Source organism: Peromyscus maniculatus, chromosome 9, assembly GCF_049852395.1.
Source record: "Peromyscus maniculatus bairdii isolate BWxNUB_F1_BW_parent chromosome 9, HU_Pman_BW_mat_3.1, whole genome shotgun sequence".
Classification (NCBI taxonomy): Eukaryota; Metazoa; Chordata; class Mammalia; order Rodentia; family Cricetidae; genus Peromyscus; species Peromyscus maniculatus.
In genome coordinates, this window is record NC_134860.1 from 69,966,020 (window position 1) to 69,985,915 (window position 19,896).

The 19,896-nt window shown below is 41.7% G+C and overlaps 1 long non-coding RNA gene across 1 annotated transcript; it reads right to left on the minus strand.

Annotated features, from left to right (window-relative positions):
* Positions 1–13,131: 13,131 nt before the first annotated feature.
* Positions 13,132–13,768, minus strand: LOC143267182 (uncharacterized). The gene is made up of 2 exons (XR_013042096.1): positions 13,643–13,768; positions 13,132–13,286 (listed from the first exon to the last, which is right to left on the minus strand). It is a non-coding gene; the product is annotated as an uncharacterized LOC143267182 (long non-coding RNA).
* Positions 13,769–19,896: the final 6,128 nt, after the last annotated feature.

Genomic DNA, 19,896 nt, shown 5'->3' on the forward strand with positions numbered 1-19,896 from the left:
ACCTAAAGAAGCGAGGTAAAAAGGAGAACCCTAAGGGGGACACACATGGAGGGCCTCAGGAAGGGAAAATAGTTAAGATCTCCTGGATAAAATGTGGTGGTGGGGGGGGGGTAGAAGGGAAAGGATGGGGGATGGAAACAAGAGGGACTGAGATGGCCAAGTGGAGAGAGGGACAGAGAGGAAGAGCAATGAAAGAGGTATCTTGGTAGAGGGAACCATTAGAGGGTTAGGGAGAAACCTGGTGCTAGGGAAATCCCCAGGAATCCACAAGGATGACACCAGCTAAGACGCATAGCAATAATGGAGAGGGTGCCTGAACTTACCTTCCCCTATAATCAGATTAGTGATTACCCTAATTGTCATTATAGATCCTACATCTGATAACTCATGGAAGCAGATTAAGTGATCTACAACCAAGTACTGGGCTGAGCTCCTAGACTTCAGTTGAAGAGAGGGAGGAGGGATCAAAGGAGCAAGTGGGGTCAAGATCATGATGGGGAAACTCACAGAGACAGCTGACCCAAGCTGGTGGGAGCTCATAGACTCTGGCCTGTCAGCTTGGAAATATGCATGGGACTGAACTAGACCTTTTGAATGTGGGTGAAAGTTATATGGCTAGATCTGTTTGGGGAGCCCCTGGCAGTGGCACTAGGACTTATCCTGGGTTCATAAAATGGCTTTTTGAAACACATTCCTTAGGGTGGAGTACCTTGCTCAGTCTTGACACAGGGAGGGAGGGGCTTGGTCCTGCCTGAACTTAGTATGCCAGAATTTGTTGACTCCCCAAGGGAGGTCTTACCCTCTCTAAGGAGTAGACAGGGTTAGGTGGGTGGGACTAGGGTTGGTATGTAAAATGATTAAAAAAAAAAAAAAACTTTTTTAAATAAATAAAAAAATTTAAAAGAAAAAAGATCATTTTGATTTTCACTTTTCTGTAGGCAAAGGATATTGTCCCTCCTTCATGTAGTAGACCACTGTATATCTTTATTAGATATAAGTTTATTATGATGATATATGATTGAGGTATTAAGTTGTAATATTTATTTATCTATTTTGGAGGCAACTCCTCCACCAGACACTTATCTTATGAATATTTTATCTCAATGTAAGTTTTCACTTAATTTTCTTGTAATTTTTTTTGTGAAGCATATTTCAAAATGAATATGTGTGTGCTCCATGCTTATGGTGTGTGTTTAAAATGTTTTGACTAACTCAATGTCGTAAAGATGTATTCCTACATTATTTTTATTCTCACATTCTGATTAGGTCAATAATCCATTTAAACAAGTTTTTGTATAAGGAAGTGAGCAGGGCCCCAAATTTATTCTTTGATATTAGAATATCCAGTTGTTTGGGTATCATTTATTAAGAAAGCTATTCTTTACTGTTGTGTTGTATCATTCTTGTTAAAAATCATTCTGGGGCCGGGCAGTGGTGGCACACGCCTTTATACCCAGCATTCAAGAGGCAGGGCCAGGCGGATCTCTGTGAGTTCGAGGCCAGCCTGGTCTACAAAGTGAGTTCCAGGAAAGGCACAAAACTACACAGAGAAACCCTGTCTTGAAAAAAAAACAAAACAAACAAAAAAAATCACTCTGTTTTCAATGGATGACTTTATTTCTGGAACCTGGTTTCTATTCCAGTGACCTAAATATTCAGTCTTAGGCCAGTCTCACCACATTTTGATTACTGTAGCTTTGTATAAGCTTCGATATCAGAAGGTGTGAGTTTCAATTTTCCCATTTATAATCTGTATATGTTTTATTCCATCTAATAATAGACCATATTGTGCATTACAGAATTACAAATTATATTTTTAATGTTTTATATTATAATTGAAAATTTAAATATTGTGTTTATTTCTAAGATCTAACCATAAAAAAGTGCCTTTATTATGTTGATGTGTGTCCCTTGTATCACTAATCTCCTCCAGACTTTTGTCATGAAGAGGTGTTAGATTTTGTTAAAGGTCTTTTCTGCATTTAATGAGATAATCATGATTTTGTTTTTTGGTCCTGCAAGTTTGTTTATATGGTAGATTAAATTTATTGATTTACATATGCTCAACCATCCCTACAGCTCTGGGATGAAGCCTACTTCATCATAGTGGATGACCTTTTTATATATTCTTGATTCAGTTTGCAAGCATTTTATTGAGAACATTTGCATCTATGTTCATAAGAGAAAATGGTCTGTAATTCTCTTTCTTTGCTGGGTCTTTATATGGTTTGAGTATCATGTAACTGTGGTCTCATTGGACAAAAATTCTCCTTTTTCTCTTTTGTGGATAGTATATTGGCATCAACTCTTTGAAAGTCTGGTAAAATCCTGCACTAAAACCATTTGACTCTGGGTATTTTTTGTTTGGAAGACTTGATGGCCACTTCTATTTCACTAGGGATATTAGGTATATTTAAATTGCTTATCTGATCTTCACTTTACCTTGGTAAGTGTTATGTATCGATAAAATTATCATTTATTTTAGATTGTCAAATTTGATGGAGGATAAGTTTTAAAAGTCTGTCCTTATGATTCTCTGGATTTCCTCAGTGTCTATTGGTATGTCCCCATTTTCATTTCTAACCTTGTTCATTTTGATATTATTTTCTGCCTTTTACTGAATTTGCATAAGCTTTGTCGCTTTATAGGCTTTATCAAAGAACCAACTCTTTGTTTTACTGATTCTTTAAATTGCTTTTGCTTTTTGTGTGTGTTCTATCTTACTAATTATATCCATGCATTTATTTCTTACCATCTACTCCTATGGAGTATGATTTTTTCTTTTCTTTTCTTTCTTTCTTTTTTTTTAAATAGAGTTTTCAGGTGTGCTATTAAGTTACTAATATGAGATCTCTCCAATTTTTTTGACCAATAATAAGCTGCATTTTTTATTTTTTTCTTTATTAAAAAAATTTTTATTCATTTTACATACCAATCACAGATCCCCTCTCATCCCTCCTCCCACTCCCCCTAGCCTTTCCTTCCCAATCTACCCTCTATCCACTCCTCTGAAAAAGTAAGGCTCCTATGGGGAGTCAGCAAAGCCTGGTACATTCAGTTGAGTCAGGTCCAAGCCCCTCGCCTCTGTATCAAGGCTGTGCAAGGTGTCCTACCATAGGTAATGGGCTCCAAAAAGCCAGCTCATGCACCAGGGATAGACCCTGATCCCACTGCCAGGGGCCCCTTAAATGGACCAAGCTACATAACTGTCTTGCTTATGCAGAGCCTGGTCCAGTCCCATGCAGGCTCCACAGTTGTTGGTCTAAAGTTCGTGAGTTCCCACTAGCTTGGTTTGGTTGTCTCTGTAGATTTCCCCATCATAATCTTGATGTTCTTTGCTCGTAGAATTCTTCTTCCCTCTCTTTGACTGGACTCCTGGAGCTTGGCCTGGTGCTTGGCTGTGGATCTCTGTGATTATGTATTGTTATGAACTTGCCTCTTAGAACTCCTTTTAAGTTTGGATATTTTATGTACTAATTTTTATTCAATTCTAGACAGCTTTTAATTTCTTTCTTAATTTCTGTCTTCAGTAGACATTCTGTCTTTAGTAGAATTTTTCATTCAGTAGAGAGTTGTTCTGTTTCCATAAATTTGTAAACTGTCTGTTGTTTCTGTTGTTGTTGATATCCAGCTTTAATCCATAGGGGTCAGATAAGATGCAGTGTATCATTTCAATTTTCTTGTATCTGTCAAGACTTGCTTTGTGTCAAAGCATATGGACAATTTTGGAGAAAGTTCCATGAGGTACTGAGAACATATATTCTTTTGTATTTGCATGAAATGTTCTGTAAATATCTGTTAGGTTCATTTGGTTTATAATGTCAATTAACCCCACCAATTCTCTGTTTAGTTTTTGCCTGGATGACCTGTCAATAGGTATTAAGGTCTCCCACTATCAGTGTGTGAGAGTCAATATGTAATTTAAGCTGTAGTTGTGTTTCTTTTACAAACTTGGGTGACCTTGTTTTTGGCATATAGATGTTAAGAATTGCAAAGTCCTTGTAGTGGATTTTTCTTTTGATGAGTATGTAGTGTCCTTCTCTGTGTTTTCTGATTGGTTTTGGTTTGAAGTCTGTTTTATCAGGTATGAAAATGGCTTCACCAGCTTGCTTCTTAGGTCCATTTGCTTGTAATATCTTTTCCTATTATTTTACCCTGAGATGGTGTCTGTAGTTGATGTTAAGATGTGTTTCTTAGATGCAAAGGATGGATTTTTTTTTTCACATCCATTCTGTTAGTCTGTGTCTTTTAGTAGGTGAATAGCGACCATTTATATTGAGAGATATCAACAAACAGTGTTTGTTGATTGCTGTTTTCTTGTTGTTGTTGTTGTTGGTGGTGGTGGTGTGTGTTTCTTTGCCTTGCTCTTTTGACTGTCTGGTCTATCTGTGATTATTTATTCTCTGTGTTTATTCTTTTGGGTATAATTAACATCTTTAGGTTAGAGTTTTCCTTCTAATGCCTTTTATAGGACTGGGTTTGCAGATAGATATTGCTTAAATATCATTTCAATCATAGAATGTCTTATTTTCTCCATCTATTGTGATTGAAAGTTTTGCTGTGTGTAATAGTCTGGGCTGGGATCTGGTCTCTTAGAGTCTGCATCATTCTGTCCAGGCACTTCTGGTTTTCAGAATCTCCATTGAGAAGTCAGGTGTAATTCTAATAGGTCTGCCTTTATATGTTAGGTAGTCTTTTTTCCTTGCAACTTTTAATATTCTTTCTCTGTTCTGCATATTTTATGTTTTGGCTATTATATAGTCCAGACTTTTTGGTGCTCTGTATCCTTCTTCTACCTTGATAGGCATCTCCATCTTTAGGCTAAGGGAATTTCTTCTGTGATTTTGTTGAAAATATTTTCTGTTCCTTTGACCTGGGTTTCTTCTCCTTCCTGTATTCCTATTATCATTAGATTTGTTCTTTTCATAATGTCCTAGATTTCTTGAATGTTTTGTGCCATGAGACTTTTAGATTTAAATTTTCTTTGACTAAGGTATCCATTTCTTCTATTGTATCTTCAATACCTAAGATTCTCTTCCATTTCTTGTATTCTTTTAGTGAGCTTTGCCTCTGAGGTTTCTGCTCAAGTTCCTAAATTTTTCATTTTTAGATTTCCCCCAGTTTAGGTTTTCTTTATTGATTCTATTTCCACTTTCAGGCCTTGAACTCTTGTATTCATTTCCTTCTACTATTTGCTTTTTCATTGTATTCTCTAAGAGACTTATTCATTTCCTCTCTACGGCCCTCTGTCATATTAATAAAGGCCATTTTATGTTTTTTTTCCCTTGTGCTTTAGCTATGTTGCTGAGCTCTAGTGAAGACATATTATCTTGACTAGTATTGTGTTTTTATGTTGGCATCTAGGCATCTGGGTTTGGGAAGACTGCAATTGTAGATGCTGATATCTGGTCTTGTCTTTGTTGGGTGTGTGTTTTGTCCCTTGGTTTGTGTTTCCTGTCTGTTTCTTAGGAGAGTGTGGTGGCTGTGTGTTGCCTTTTAAGGAATTCTTTTGGGCTTCTGATGGGTGGGGCCATTGGAAGTTCTAGGTATAATGTGCTTCTGGGTATTGGGAGCTGATATTAAGGAATGGGATTGGGGGAGTCGGGTGAATGCTGAGGCGTTCCATGGGAAGGAGGAAAGCATGGTATTTCCACCAGGACCTCCTTAGTTCCCTGCGAATGGGGGCAGAGAGTGAGGAGAGGCCATAGCACAAGACCCGCTCTAGACCTGGGAATGAGAATGGGCGATTGGGCTTGTGGGAATGGAGAGGGAAAGATTTGCAGCTAGCCTACTTGTCTGGCTGGTCAGAGTGGCCTGTTTGGTTCCTAGGGAGTGCCTGCTGGAGTTGATGGCTGAGATAAGGCAAAGGGTGGGTGGGAAGAGGGAATGTAGGAGAGGAAGATCTCTGTGACCCACTGGAGATGGGGTTGTGGGGAATGGTAAGGAAGGCTGCAGCAGGTGGTCTGCTTCAGAGATGTGGATGGGACTGAGGGAAGAGGTGAAGAGCTACAGTCAGCCTCCTTTCTTCCCTGGCCTGAGGAACTCAGTTATTTTTCTTAAAAATTTAGTGTTTATTCTTTGCTTTCCTCCTTTGGTAGGATGCTAGATAGCTTAAAGTCAACTTTATTTCTATCTGTACTAAATATATAGCACACATCATGTTCACTAAATACTTGTGACATCTTATTTTTGCTGTTCTGATTTTTTCTTTCTACCACTTTCCTCATTTAAATATTTTACATTTATTTCACCTCTCTGTTCATATATTTATGGAGCCACCTTAAATTCTGTCTAGATTAAGAGTGTGAATGTGCACACCTATGCACACATAAAGAATTAAACATGCACCAGTATATGAGATACATTTATTACTACTGTGCAGTAATTTTTGTCCTTTTCTTCATCACACACAATAAAGTTCGTTCACTTTGTTCTATCAGCCAAAGTCCTAAGCCCCCTGAAGAAACGACTGTGTTTTAATTTTAAATATTTGTTGAATTGAATTGGATCATGCAACCTGGTTATTTCCTTTATTTACAACCCCATGTGGTCCAGTATGCAATTTAAGACAAGGCTCCCTAAAGCATACAAGAAATATGACTTGTAGAGCCAAAGGCCTTCCAGGCCATGGCAATTTTATCGGATAGTAGCTGTTATCACCGTATTTCCCACACCATTTCCTCGAAGCCATAGAAATCTAGTGGGGGAGGTGGATTTTTGAAAGAGGGTTACCCACAACCAAATTTGATGTTGCTTTTGATAAGGCAATCTGTGTTGATAAGTCACTTGTTAAACTACATCTGAAGTATGGGAACACTGAGTTTTCTGAGAAAATTGTAGGCCATTCTGTCACTATACATATTTGAGTCTGATTAATCACACAATATATCATCCAATATATAATCACACTTGAATATTGCAACTAAGGACAGGAACTCTTAATTTCTTGGTAATATGTATTTTGCAATGGCCTCTACTTACCCCTCCTAGCTCTCTAGCTATAAAATTAAGGTATTTGGGGAGATTTTTCACTTGGTCATTGCTCACCAGAACCAAACCTCAATTAGGACTTTAGGACTGTACTAGATAACTTTTGAAGATTATCTATATATTTTACTCTTGGGTTAAGTGATCAGGACACTATAGGTATAGATGTGGAATGTGACAGTCTGACTGCAGTAGGTATACAGAAAATATAAAAGGAATTTTGTGCAAGAGTTATATGCAGAGATGCTTTCATTATAATCTCTTATATGCCTCTTCTTGTTTCCATGGGAAGACTGCAGTTGTAGATGCTGATATCTGGTCTTGTCTTTTGTTGGGTGTGTGTTTTGTCCCTTGGTTTGTGTTTCCTGTCTGTTTCTTAGGAGAGTGTGGTGGCTGTGTGTTGCCTTTTAAAGAATTCTTTTGGGCTTCTGATGGGTGGGGCCATTGGAAGTTCTAGGTATAATGTGCTTCTGGGTATTGGGAGCTGATATTAAGGAATGGGATTGGGGGAGTCGGGTGAATGCTGAGGCTGTGTGTTCATACTAATGCAATGCATGGTTTGATGGATTGCCTAAGACCCAGTTGAGTACAGGCATGTTACTACATGTCCCATGTCCCATGGATGTTTATAGCAAGGTAACAAGTTTGCCAAAAGGGAAGAGGAAATTCTTTGCTTAAAAAAAAAAAAAATGGCAGTGCTCCAAGATGCTTGGTCCCAAAGTTGAGATTTTGCATTCAAGGTTTTCTATGGGGTTCCTAAAGCATCTTAATGTACCTTTGACATTTTAATCTTCCTGGATCTGCGGAGTTATAAAAGCCAAGTGGCAATGCTGTAACTCAAATTTGATAACCAAGGAGATATCTAAAATTGTCAACCAATGTATGAATGAGAGGGATGTAGCTGAACAACTCACATGTTATCTCTCAAATCCATCCAAGTACTGTGTGTCTCCCTTATGCACAGGGAGGGCAAACATGGCACTCTTCATTGCAGAATATGCCACGTGTGTCTGACATAGAACGTCCCTGAATTGTTATTGTGCCACTTTATTCTGTCACTCTGACAGATATGTGCCATCAATGATCAAGACGATATTCAGTGGGAAGAGCAATAAGTGAATAATCTATGAACAAAATGTATGATACGGATTTACCATACCCTGAAGAAAGAGCACAAGGTATATTGTTATCCCTGCTAGGTGAAGTCAGCCTTTTAAGTTTGCTGTTTTTCTTCCTATTGAAATAGAGGAAAAGCATTTGGGTGTACAAGCTCCCACCAGGTAGTTTATGTTAATTTGCTTCAACCAAGAAACAGAATCTAGGACAGCGGGTCCCATTGGAGTCACAACCTGCTCAAGGTTCTCGAAATCCACCATTGCTTTCTCCAGATCATGTTTCTGCACCATTTAAACAGTTAGTCAAGTAGAGATACCAGAGGAAGCAGTACCTGCATTATTCAAGTAAATGGAGCAATATTGAACTACAAATTGCCCCAAAAGGTAGGCTAATGGGAGCAAAGCAGGTTAGGCTGCCATTCAGACACTATTTTCAGGGCCCAGGGTCTAACCTCTGACCTCCACCTAAAAATTGGTTTTGAGTCTCTCCTGCCTGCCACTGTATTTTTCCCCCTTTGGAACTGGTAGTTACCTGGGAAAGCACTTTTCCTGAGTGAGTTACGAGATCATAGAACTAAACTAAATTGTGCATGTATAGTCAGTCCATTGGTGAGTTCATCTATCTCTGATGGAGAGGGAAAATCAGGGCATTAGCATCTAACCTTCTTCTCCCATTATGACATCAATGTGTCTTTCCAGGTTATAAGCTTCATTTGGTCCCAAAAATTCTATCAGCTTGTGTTATTGGGTTTAAAGGAGGAGATAAGTCATTCATTCCAGGGTCTTTAATTACAATAGGCTTGTCATAATTTAGGCAAGAAAGGAGGAGACATTTTGACTATTAAAAAGATACTTGGTGCTGGGGAGATGGCTCATTCAGTAAAATGCTTGCTTAGCAAGCATGAATGGCTGAGTTTAGATTCCCAGAACCCATGTAAAAAGCTGTGCATGGAAGTATAATGGAAGTATATGCTTGTAAGCCCAGTGCTGAGGAGGTGCATACAAGAAGCTCACAGGGGCTGGCTAGCCTGCCAGTGTCGTACAATATTATTTTAAGGTGTGTTATTATTGTTTATGTTGCATTTTTTAAACTCTGTGAAGCTGTGTTACTTTGCCTGTCTAAAATATCTGATGGTCTAATAAAGAGCTGAACAGCCAATGGCAAGTCAGGAGAGAAATAGGCAGAGCTGGCAGGCAGAGAGAATATCTAGAAGGAGAAAGCTGGAAAGAAAAGGATATAGCCAGAGAAGGAGGAGGGGCCAGACATCAGAAGCCAGATACCCAGCTACACAGTAAGCCATGGAATAAGACCAAGATTTACAGAAGTAAGAGAACGGGAAAAGCACAGAGGCAAAAGTTAGTTGGGATGATTTAAAGATAAGAAAAGAAGGCAAGAAACAAACCAAGCTAAGCCTCTATGTAAGCAAGAATAAGCCTCTATGTGTGATTTTTTTGGGAGCTGTGTGGTGGGCCTCCCCAAAAAGAATAAAACAATCAACAACATGCCTGTCTAGCTTAATCAGTGAGGACCAAGCTCAGTGAAAAGCCCATCCTAAAAAATAAGATGGAATGATCAAGGCAGATACCCGACATGGAACTCTGAAATGTGTCATACATGCACACACAACTCACGTGCATGTGCCACACATATGCACTAATACACACACCAAAAAAAAAATAGGGTGTGGGGGAGTAAGGATTCAGAACGTTTTGGTTTACATAAATGATTCTGTATACCCCATTACATGTTTTGGAGTGTCATTGTTGGAGGAGAACTGTCTTAGCTTTTACCCGAGATGTACAATAAAGCTCTGAATACTTGATACCGACAGGATCAGATTCTGAAGATGATTTTGGTCATCTCAACATAAACATGGAGTAAACTGGAGTCTTTTAGCAGATTCTGAAAAAGTTTCTGTTTTTCAGGGTGTAGTTTAAGCTTAGAGATTAGTTGTTACATCTATTTTAATTTTAACATTATGTGAAGAACCTTGCTCACTCAATAGCAATTCACGTTTTATCATTTAAATTGTTCCAGGTAACTGGGTTCCTTGAATCCACTTTAGTGGATACATTAGTGAAGATCACCATAGATAATAATTTGATAGGCAACATCATTGAAAGCTATTGCCAGAGTTCTGTGCTCACATAAAACCTGGAAGTTTACTTCCCTCACAATTACTAAGACAAGAAAATCAAATTCAAAGTCACCCTTCATCTCCCTGAACCACTGTCTTTGATCATCTCTAATACCAATTTCTGCATCAATCATATTAACTGAGAACAAGGGCAAACCAATTTTGTTGATTTAAGGAAGAATACTTGACTAACATGCAGCTGTGGGTTGCTCACAAGATCTCCAGGCAGTCCAGAGAAGCAGGCCCAAATTATACTCATCTCCACTGGTGTGTGTGATAATTATGGGGAAACCCCCTTGCTACCATCCCTAAGCACTAGATGCTAAAAGCTGCCCCTTGTTTTTTCTCAGAAACTAGAAAGGGGCCCCGAATGCCACTTTTGCTTTTGGGAGGCATAGAGAAGCTGCAGCAGCAACTTCAGTTAGCACCACTGTCTACCAACACAATCCCCTCAGAGTTAGTCTCTCTGTAGCCAATTCTGTGATTAGTGTGGCTGGCAATGGCATAGACATGCATCTCTACAGTGAGTGGTAGTCTAAGATGGTGATTATAGAATGGGTTTTTTAAATATGTGCTAGAGGAAAATCATTATGCAATTGCAGGCGATTTCTCTATTGGAAGATGGGGTTACCAATTCACAAAAGGGGCTCACTTCGTGTGTGGTCAACAACAAAATCATCAGAGTGAAGCATAAGGGCTCCACTGAAGATGAAAGATGCATTTCATCTAGTTGTTTATGTGAATTTTAAGTAGCATTATCTTTTTCCAAATGTATATTTCTTTGAGAGTGATTGTGTGTGTGTGTGTGTGTGTGTGTTTATAAGTCCCCAGGCACCTGCCTATCTTCAAATTGTTTCTGTAGCACACACATACACATGCATGCACGCACACCTCTCTATTGCAGAATATCTTCATCTGGCCCTACAATGGGCTTGTCCCCAGTGTTCTTCTTGTCTGGCTTTTCAAAGCCAAACTGAAAGAGACATCTCATCAACCCCAGACCAAACACACCTGGTACTTTCCACGAAGAGCCAGGCCTAGGAATCACCCTAGGGAGGAGACAAACCACAAAAGCAGGAGATTTGTAAATTGCAGTGTTTGAGACTTGACTGTTGATGATAGATCTCAACCAGGGATGAGACACACAGCCCAAATGCATGTGCCCCGCTAGCCATATGCCAAGTGTGTTCTGGGTTCAGACACCTTTCCTTGAACCTGAGAGATTCTGACGGCTCACTACTGATACAAATTGGCTGAGCAAAAGGAAATGACAGCTCTTAAGTGCCCTATTTTGGCCTTTAGGATGCTATGCCATCATTCATCCCATGTGCATGAGGTAGACAGTGAGAAGGGTTCACTTGAGTTCTTGACCATGCTGCAACTGCTTCTAGCCATTCTAGCCACTTGGCAGGGCTGGGTACCTAGTTAGAGAAGAGGGCACACAGAGAGCACTTGATATAGTGTAGGTAGAGTAAATTGGTGAATAGAAAAAGTTCAGGAATGAAATTTTACATACCAGGTGTTGCCTAGCACACAACGCATTGAGTAATTCAGCTCTGTCACTGTGTGTGTCCAGCCTGGTTATAGTACACTGTCAGGCTGTTTCCTCTGATCTATGTTGCCTAAGACAGGCTTTCCTGGATCATCTACACACCATGGTATGATATTTCATTTTCAGAAAGGATTTGTGAAAAGCCCATGACCCATCTCCCAAGAATACTTGGAAAAAAACTAGAAAGCAGAGTGTCATTCATATTGGCCACAAGGCTGACACCAAATCTGTCCCATCACCAAGTTGAAAGGCTCAGCCCAACCTCCCTCTTCAACCTGTCTTCCTTCCCCTTCTGTTCTTTGCCATAATGTTCTATACATGATTCTGTTTCTGGCCCTTTCTTGCAGAATTTCATCCCAGCTCATGCTGCAAGTCAATATGTAGCAGCCAGCCAGTAAGAGACAGGATACTGACTTCTGAACCACGGGAGATATAGGCTTTGAAGGTTTTTGAGAAAAGTTTTTGACATCCTGGAAGATGCATTAACCAACCAAATAACATGATCAAAACAGTTTTGTGAAAACTTAATTAGCTGTTATCATTTAACCCATGGGCGAAAAAGACTCCCAGGTCATTCTCTAGATATTGTCCCTAATGACAGTCAGACATCTTAATGGCATCTTCTGTTTATTTTCATCTTTCACCTTTACCCTCTACCTCTTTTTCTCAGTATTTCCCATATCCCTTCCCCAATCCTTCCTCCATTCCTCTCTGGATTTTCCTCTAACGAAATAAAACCTTTCCTTTAGTCAAGGCCAAGCTCTGTGCAGCTGGCATTGGAGTGAACCAAGACTCTCTGAGCTCCAATCTGTTGCCTAGCACCGAGGTTGCTCAGCTACATCTCCTAGTGACAACTAGCCTTTGCCTTTGACTCCTTATACCTATCAGCTATACATTAAACATCTTGGTTGAGAGGGGCCTTAGGCCAGATCTAACTTTCACAGTCCCCTCCTGAACTGCCTAGGGGTGGTAAGAGCAAGAAGTTACATGAAAGGAAAGGAAGTAAAAAATATCTTATGCTGAGAAGCAGGTAAAATATAACAGTGACAAAGAACTCACTACAGAGAGACAAACGCAACAAAACCTGATGCGCAGAGCTCCAAGGGTGTCTTCTTGCTTGCAGGGGAGTGAAAGAATTTTGGAGGAAATACAGGCAGGAACTTTAGGGGAAGTTCCTTCTTTTCTCCCATGAATTGCCATCTGGATCTGCAATTTGTATCATTGAGAGAAAAAGTGTAGGGAGGATGTGGGGGGGATGATGAAGGTGGTTGTAAATGGAGCTGAAGAGATAGCGAAAAGGGAAACAATGTTGGTCCTTTTGGCAAAAACCACAACAGAATTAAAGGGTGGAGTCTCTCTGTTTAAAAGCCACCACTCCAAGGAGTCGTCATACATATCCTGCTGCATCTTGTGGGTAATGATTCTTCTACCACCTCATTCTTCAACCAGGCTTCACTTGAGTCTCATATTCATCATTCGGTTCCAGTGTTCCATCTTGTCAGTGATGAGGCAATCAGAAATGAGGACAAGGGGGAAATGAGAAAGTTGTGTGTGAGAAGGTTCAGAAAGACCATACAAAGTAGGAGAAATAGCCCTGTGTGGAGGTTAAGAAGGGCACTTAAAAACTCCACTACTGTGTTCTCGAGGAAGAAAGGTCTCCAAGGGTCATGAAGAGTAAGACAAGACACAGGACCAAGGTGTAACGACATACAGAGTAGGGTGGATAAGGGCTGATGAATGACCCATGAGGCTGATAAAGGGAAAAGGGTAACCCTCAAAGTGGCTACAGGAATAGGGGTGAACAGGAAGAGCAAGCCAAGTCACTGGAATAAATGCACATTCAAGTTTACCTCCTCCTGTGTCTTGTCCTCATGCTGCAGCGTTCCTCCTTCTTTGTCCAATGCAATGAGCACTGGGTATTGCTACCTTCAAGCTACCATGCCTTCACTGGGCATTTATGTATAGAGTCCTACATATAAGTAAAGCTTTGTTATTAAAGGCCAAGCATGATGATGCATATTCTCTCTCTCTCTCTCTCTCTCTCTCTCTCTCTCTCTCTCTCTCTCTCTCTCTCTCTTCTGAGACAGGTTTTCTCTGTGTAGCTCTGGCACTCACTCTATAGACCAGGAAATCAGCCTACTTCTGCCTCCAGAGGGCTGGGATTAAAGGCATGCACCACCACCACCCAGCTAATGCTTTATGTCTTTAATCCCCACATTCAAGAGGATGAACCATGCAGATCTCTGTGAGTTCGCAGCCAGCCTAATGAAACTCTGTCTTTGAAAAATTGTTATTAAGCTGCCAGGTTGAAATAGGTGGGGGAGCACCAACAAAACAATTTTCTGGATAACATTTACCTAGTCTGAACAAATTTCACCTAAGGCCTTATTTTCTTTATATTTGAAATGTCAAGAGAATACATTTTCTCAGGGAATAAAAAGAATATACTTTGTATTAATCACCAAAAATTCATAACTTGTCAAAATGTAGAGAATCAAAGACTAAAGAATGCCCAGGCTTAAATGTGACACTTATGCTCCCAGACACCCAGAAAGGCTTGGGGAACATTGTAGAAGAGACAGAAAGACTGTAAGAGCTAGAAGTTGGCAAAGATATAACATATAAACATGCTCAGAAGGCCTGTTGTACTCATGAACTCATAGCAGATGTGGTTGCTGTATGAGACCTGTGTAAGATCAAGCCAAGTTATGTTCCATCTTGGGGGTTGGGGATCTCACAAGGCTTGACCCCTAGCTGAGGAGCTATTGGCAGTGATGGTCACTGAGGAAGGTATGGCAGTTTGAATGTAATTGCCCCCATAAGTTCATAGGGAGTGGCATTATTAGGAAGTGTGGATTTGTTGGACTATGTATGGTCTTCTTGGAGGAAGCGTGTCACTACTGAGGTGGGCCTTGAGGTCCCATATATGCTTAAGCCACACCTAGTGTCTCAGACCACTTCCTGTGGCCTGCTAGTCAAGGTGTAGGATTCTCAGCTCCTTCTCCAGCACCATGTCTGCCTGCACAACCACCACGTCAGACTGTGATGATAATGGACTAAACCTCTGACAATGTAAGCCACCCCAATTAGATGTTTATCCTTTATAAGAGATGCTGTGGTTATGGTGTCAGATATGTGAGGTCCCCTTGTATGTACACATATGCCTGAAGACTCTGTCTGCAGTGCCAGGTGGAACCTTTGGCAGCCGTGCATAATGAGGCACAGAGGATAGGAGTGCCAGCATTTCGCTGATAGTCACACTGAATGCTATAGACACTTGACTTTATGGCTCCTTCCTCCTGCATATTAAGCAGCCAACAGGCATCACTCTCCCTCTCCGCAGTGGCATTTCAAGTCTGGTGGCAAGGCGGGAGTGATGGAAAAGGACACCTGCATTATCCAGGAAGCCCCTCAAATTGGTAGGATTCTTCTTCCCATCTCAAAGCTGAACAATAAGGAAACAATGAAAGCAATGGGCCTGGACTCATGTCAATCCGTTGCAGGGGCATTCTGCTCAGAGACAACATTCTCTTCTTTTCTTAAAGGCATCCTAGATTGGAGATCACCTGGGGAGGCCAGAAAAGCTTTGCCAAGGAGTTCTAGTCCTGCAGTTGGGTGGGAGAGCCCCAGCCTGTCTGCACAGCTGCCACTGCTTCCGGCTTGAAGTGGTCTGGGAGGCAGCAGGACATGGATCAGGAAGATGCCCTCTGCTGACTCCAGATCAGGAGCTGGCTTCTAATCCCCTGCCTCTCCACTCCTCCTTCCCGCTCTCCTCATCCTCATCTTCTTGATTGCCTCTTCTTCTCCTGCGTGGCCCTTCTACTGACCTAGATGCCCTCTATTATTTGCTAAAGAGGAATTCTGGCAATCCTGTAACCTGAGTTCCAGAAATGACAGGAGGGTCCAAAGGCTCACAAGGAAGGCAGAGAGACAGCAGGTGGAAGTGCAGGGTCTGCTCAGCCGGCTGACCCTCCAGATCTCTTACTGCTTACATCCTTCTCCCTCTGTGCCCCAGCCTGGCCTGCCTCACACTCCTTCTGCAGCTGCAAAATGCCCAGCCTTCTGCAGCGGCAGCAGGCATGATTGAGAGGCCAGGAGACTGCCTGCCAAGGAGTCATTCTAGCTTTGCCTTCCCATTTCCCTTCTCTCTTGGTCCAGCAGCCAGGTACAAAAACAACAGTGGCCCCAGTTTACACAGAGCCTCTCATCCAGGAAATCTCAAAGCACAAAATCAGCCAGCCAGACTGATTACACTCATTTTTTTCCTGGTGGAGGAAAGTGCCTTTTCTGGAAGGGAAGTTGATTACCAAAGACGATCCTAACTTCCCACTGGGAGGAGCTGCATAATGGACCCAGGCACCTCCTCCTGGGCATTTTACATGCCCTCTTGCCAGTCCTGCCCTGCCTCTGGATGTGAGGAGACAGATAATGGGAACTAAGCCAATGGCTTCCCCGACAGCCTGGATTCTAACCATAGAAGGAAGAAAGACAGATTCATTCCTCCAGTACCCTCCCCAACACATAGAGTCATTCCTGTTTTTCCAGTACAGCGAGAGAGATTTACCACCCCAAGCCTGTGTTCTCCCATTCCAATTCAGTTAAACCCCATAATCCTAAAAGAGGTGCTTACCACCTGGAGCAGCCCAGTGACTCACCTGATTGTTATTCTTCTGTGACTTCTGCCAGCACAGGGAAAATGCCAGAGTGTTTCTCCTCTCTTTCATAGGGGCATAAATACCCCTTCGAATGTTTCCCCGCTGCAGGTTTCTTGCCTCATGCTGAGAGACTGGGAGTCTAGGTAGTTATAGTAAAGCAAGGGACTATGAAGGAAAGGAGTGAAAAGCAGGGCAGAGGGAAGAGAGGAGGGAGAGAAGGAGGGGGAGAAAAGAGAAATGACCACAGTGGGAAGGAGGGGGGACGTGGAGAGGAAGGCAGCGGCTGCCATTGCAGGCATCATTCTCGGTTCTATACCAGGGATTTCAGACACTGTGTTAATCTCCTCTGGCTGCCATAACAAAGTACCACAGGCTGGGTGGTTAAAGCAACAAAGATTCATCTTTTCACCCTTCTGAAGGCTAAGATTCGGAGACCAAGGTGTGAGCAGTGCTCTCTCTCTCTCTCTCTCTCTCTCTCTCTCTCTCTCTCTGTGTGTGTGTGTGTGTGTGTGTGCGCGCGCACTCAGGCACACACATCATAGTCTCCTTTTGTAAGGACACCAAACATATTGGATTAGACCCATTCTAATGATCCCCCTTTAACTTAATTACCCCAGTCAAAGGTCTTGGCTCACATACAGTACAGGTTACATCCTGAAATACTGTTTTAGGGCTCTTTGAGATGATGAATTGGGGCTAGAGAGCAAGCAGGTTACAAGGCAGCTCTTTCCAGATACAATTGCTCGAACCCCATGATACCTCCCAGGGTAGGAATTATCCCTATTTGGAGGACATAGAAGTGTAAGAGAAATTTTAGACAGTGTGCCCAAAGTCCTCAGTAAAAACAGATGGAATGAGCACCAGGCTCAGCTCTCGTCAGAGTTGAGCGTGATGATCACAACACACTGTCTCTCATCTAGAGTGACAGCTAGCAGGTGGATGGGAAAGAATGTGACCTTTGAACTAAGTAGACCTACCCCAGCTCCTCCTGTCACCCATGACTGAGAAATGAAATGGCCATCTATGTAAGACCTGCTATGAAAGCCATGGTTAGCAAAAGTTGTTTTCCCTGATTGTAGCCCCCCCCTTTTTTTTTTGCAGAATGTATGTACAGGGAAGAGCTATAAAACTAAAGCAAATATCTAGTTATATTGCTGTTCGGTAGAACTCCCAGAGTCAACATGCACACACATGCAAATGCACACACATGCAAAAATAGAAAAGGTGGGAGGCCTGTCTAACAGGGACACTTGGGCGCTCTAATTACCAGGTTAAAGTTGTGATGAAACACCCTCTTGGACTGGAGTATTGACATCATTAGCCTTCTTGATGGTTTTGTGATTTGAATGTGAAATGTCCCCCATAGACTCGTGTGCTTGAATACTTGACCTCCCCCTCCCCCGATGGCACCTTTGGGAGGTGGAAGAACACTTACAAGGCAGAGCCTTTCTTCAAGAAGCTTTGAGAAGTGGGACATTGAAGTTTTATAGTTTAACTCCATTTCCCGAGGGCAGATGTGATGTGGCGAGCTCCCCACCCCACATTGCTGTGGTCACCATGCCTCCTCCCCATCCCAGGATGATGTAACATGTACCCTTAAATTGTGAGCCAGAATGAGTCCTTCCTTAAGTCATTTCTTATCAGGTATGTGGAAACAGAATTGAGAAAAGTAACTCTATGTCTCAATGGGGCCTGACATACCCAAGATAGCTAGACCATCTCAGTGAACAAGGGAGAAAAGTATGCAAATAAGACCCCCTAGCCCCTCAAGTGGGACTTTGCACATAAATTCACAAAATAATCAATGGTGAATAACAATAAGTATTGATCTCTTTCATGGGCTTTCAGACTCCTGTGTAGTTCTCTGTCACTATGGTTGAGTAGGATGCCTCTGCTCCACATATTTGTCATCCTTCTCTTGAAATTAATGAGCTTGCTAGGACATTTCCTCATGGATATGGCAGAAGACAGAATCTACTGCTCAAGCATAGTTTAAGATCCTGCTACCATTACAAATCCCAGCATCCCTTTGTCCAAAGCAAGTCCCGTGACTGGGTTCCCCAGTCAAGGGGTGACAAGTTACTTTCTATCACAAGGCCATGGCAGGGGTCCAGCTCTTGCAAAGGGTGAATAACTGTGGTAAAATCCCATCCATCACAATCCCTTCCAGCCATTTCCATGGTTCCACCATTCCATTACTCTCTGTTAATAGCAGTTGTAGAAGAATATCACCCTCTGTTATATTTTTAAGTATGACACACTAAGAGTATTTCCTGAGTCCATGCTACTAAAATACAGCTCATATAATAGATGAGATCAGGTGTTCAGGTCCTTAGAATCCCATCTTAGGAAGTCTTCCACCTGCAGTATCTTAGTTAGGGTTTCTATTGATGTGATGAAACATCATGATCAAAAGTAATGGGGAGGAAAGGGTTTATATCATCTTATAGTTCTACATCAGGGTCTGTCACTGAGGAAAGTCAGGGAAGGGTAGGACAAACGGCAGGAACCTGGAGGCAAGAGCTGATGCAGAGGCCACAGAGGAATGATACTTACTGACTTGCTTCCTTGGCTTGCTTAACCTGCTTTCTTAGAGAATCCAGGACCACCAGTGCAGGGGTGGTACTGCCCATAGTGAGTTGGGTACTCCATCAATCATCAATCAAGTAAATGAACCACAGGTTTGCCCACAGTCCAATCTAGTGGGTGCATTATATCAATTGAGATTCCCTCTTCCAAAATGACTCTAGCTCATGTCAAGTTGACAAAAAGCTAGCCAGCACACATGCTGTGACTTCTATCTGAAGTCACAAGTAGCATCAGGTCTTGACCTTCTCTGAAAGATCATCAGGGTCCACCCCAAATTGACTATGACCTTCTCTTCTAGGTGAAACAACCCAGAAGCCAACAATGCAGATGTCTATTCCCCCAGTGTCTTGCTTCTCAGGTCTTTTAGAGCCCTTTTCATTTAAAAGGACCTTTGAGCCTGGTTCTTGCACAAATACAAATCACAAGGAGGCATGATCAAGTGGTTTCTTAAGTAGGCGCCTGAGGCAGAGCCAAAGGGCATCCACGAGTCTGAAAGCACGGTTAGAACAACCAATTTCAAGAGAATTGCAGTCTAGTACAATCTTAGATAGCAGTATCTCCCTTCATACTTACTCTACCCCAAATCACTGTCCACAGACATTCTCTACTTTATTAATGACACATTTTCCCCAAATAGACATCTGTGGGTAAGCAGAGAGAACCAACCAGGTGGGATGACACAGAAGTCAGAGATAAAATATGTACAGTGACAACATAATGACTCATTTGTTTATCTGTGTACTTGTTTAGAATACCCCACCCTCTTGCATGAAGAGAGTACAAAATTCTGTAACTACATATCAGATTGAACATTGACTCAGCAATGGTTGTCATGCTTGAGGATGAAAGAATGCAACTCT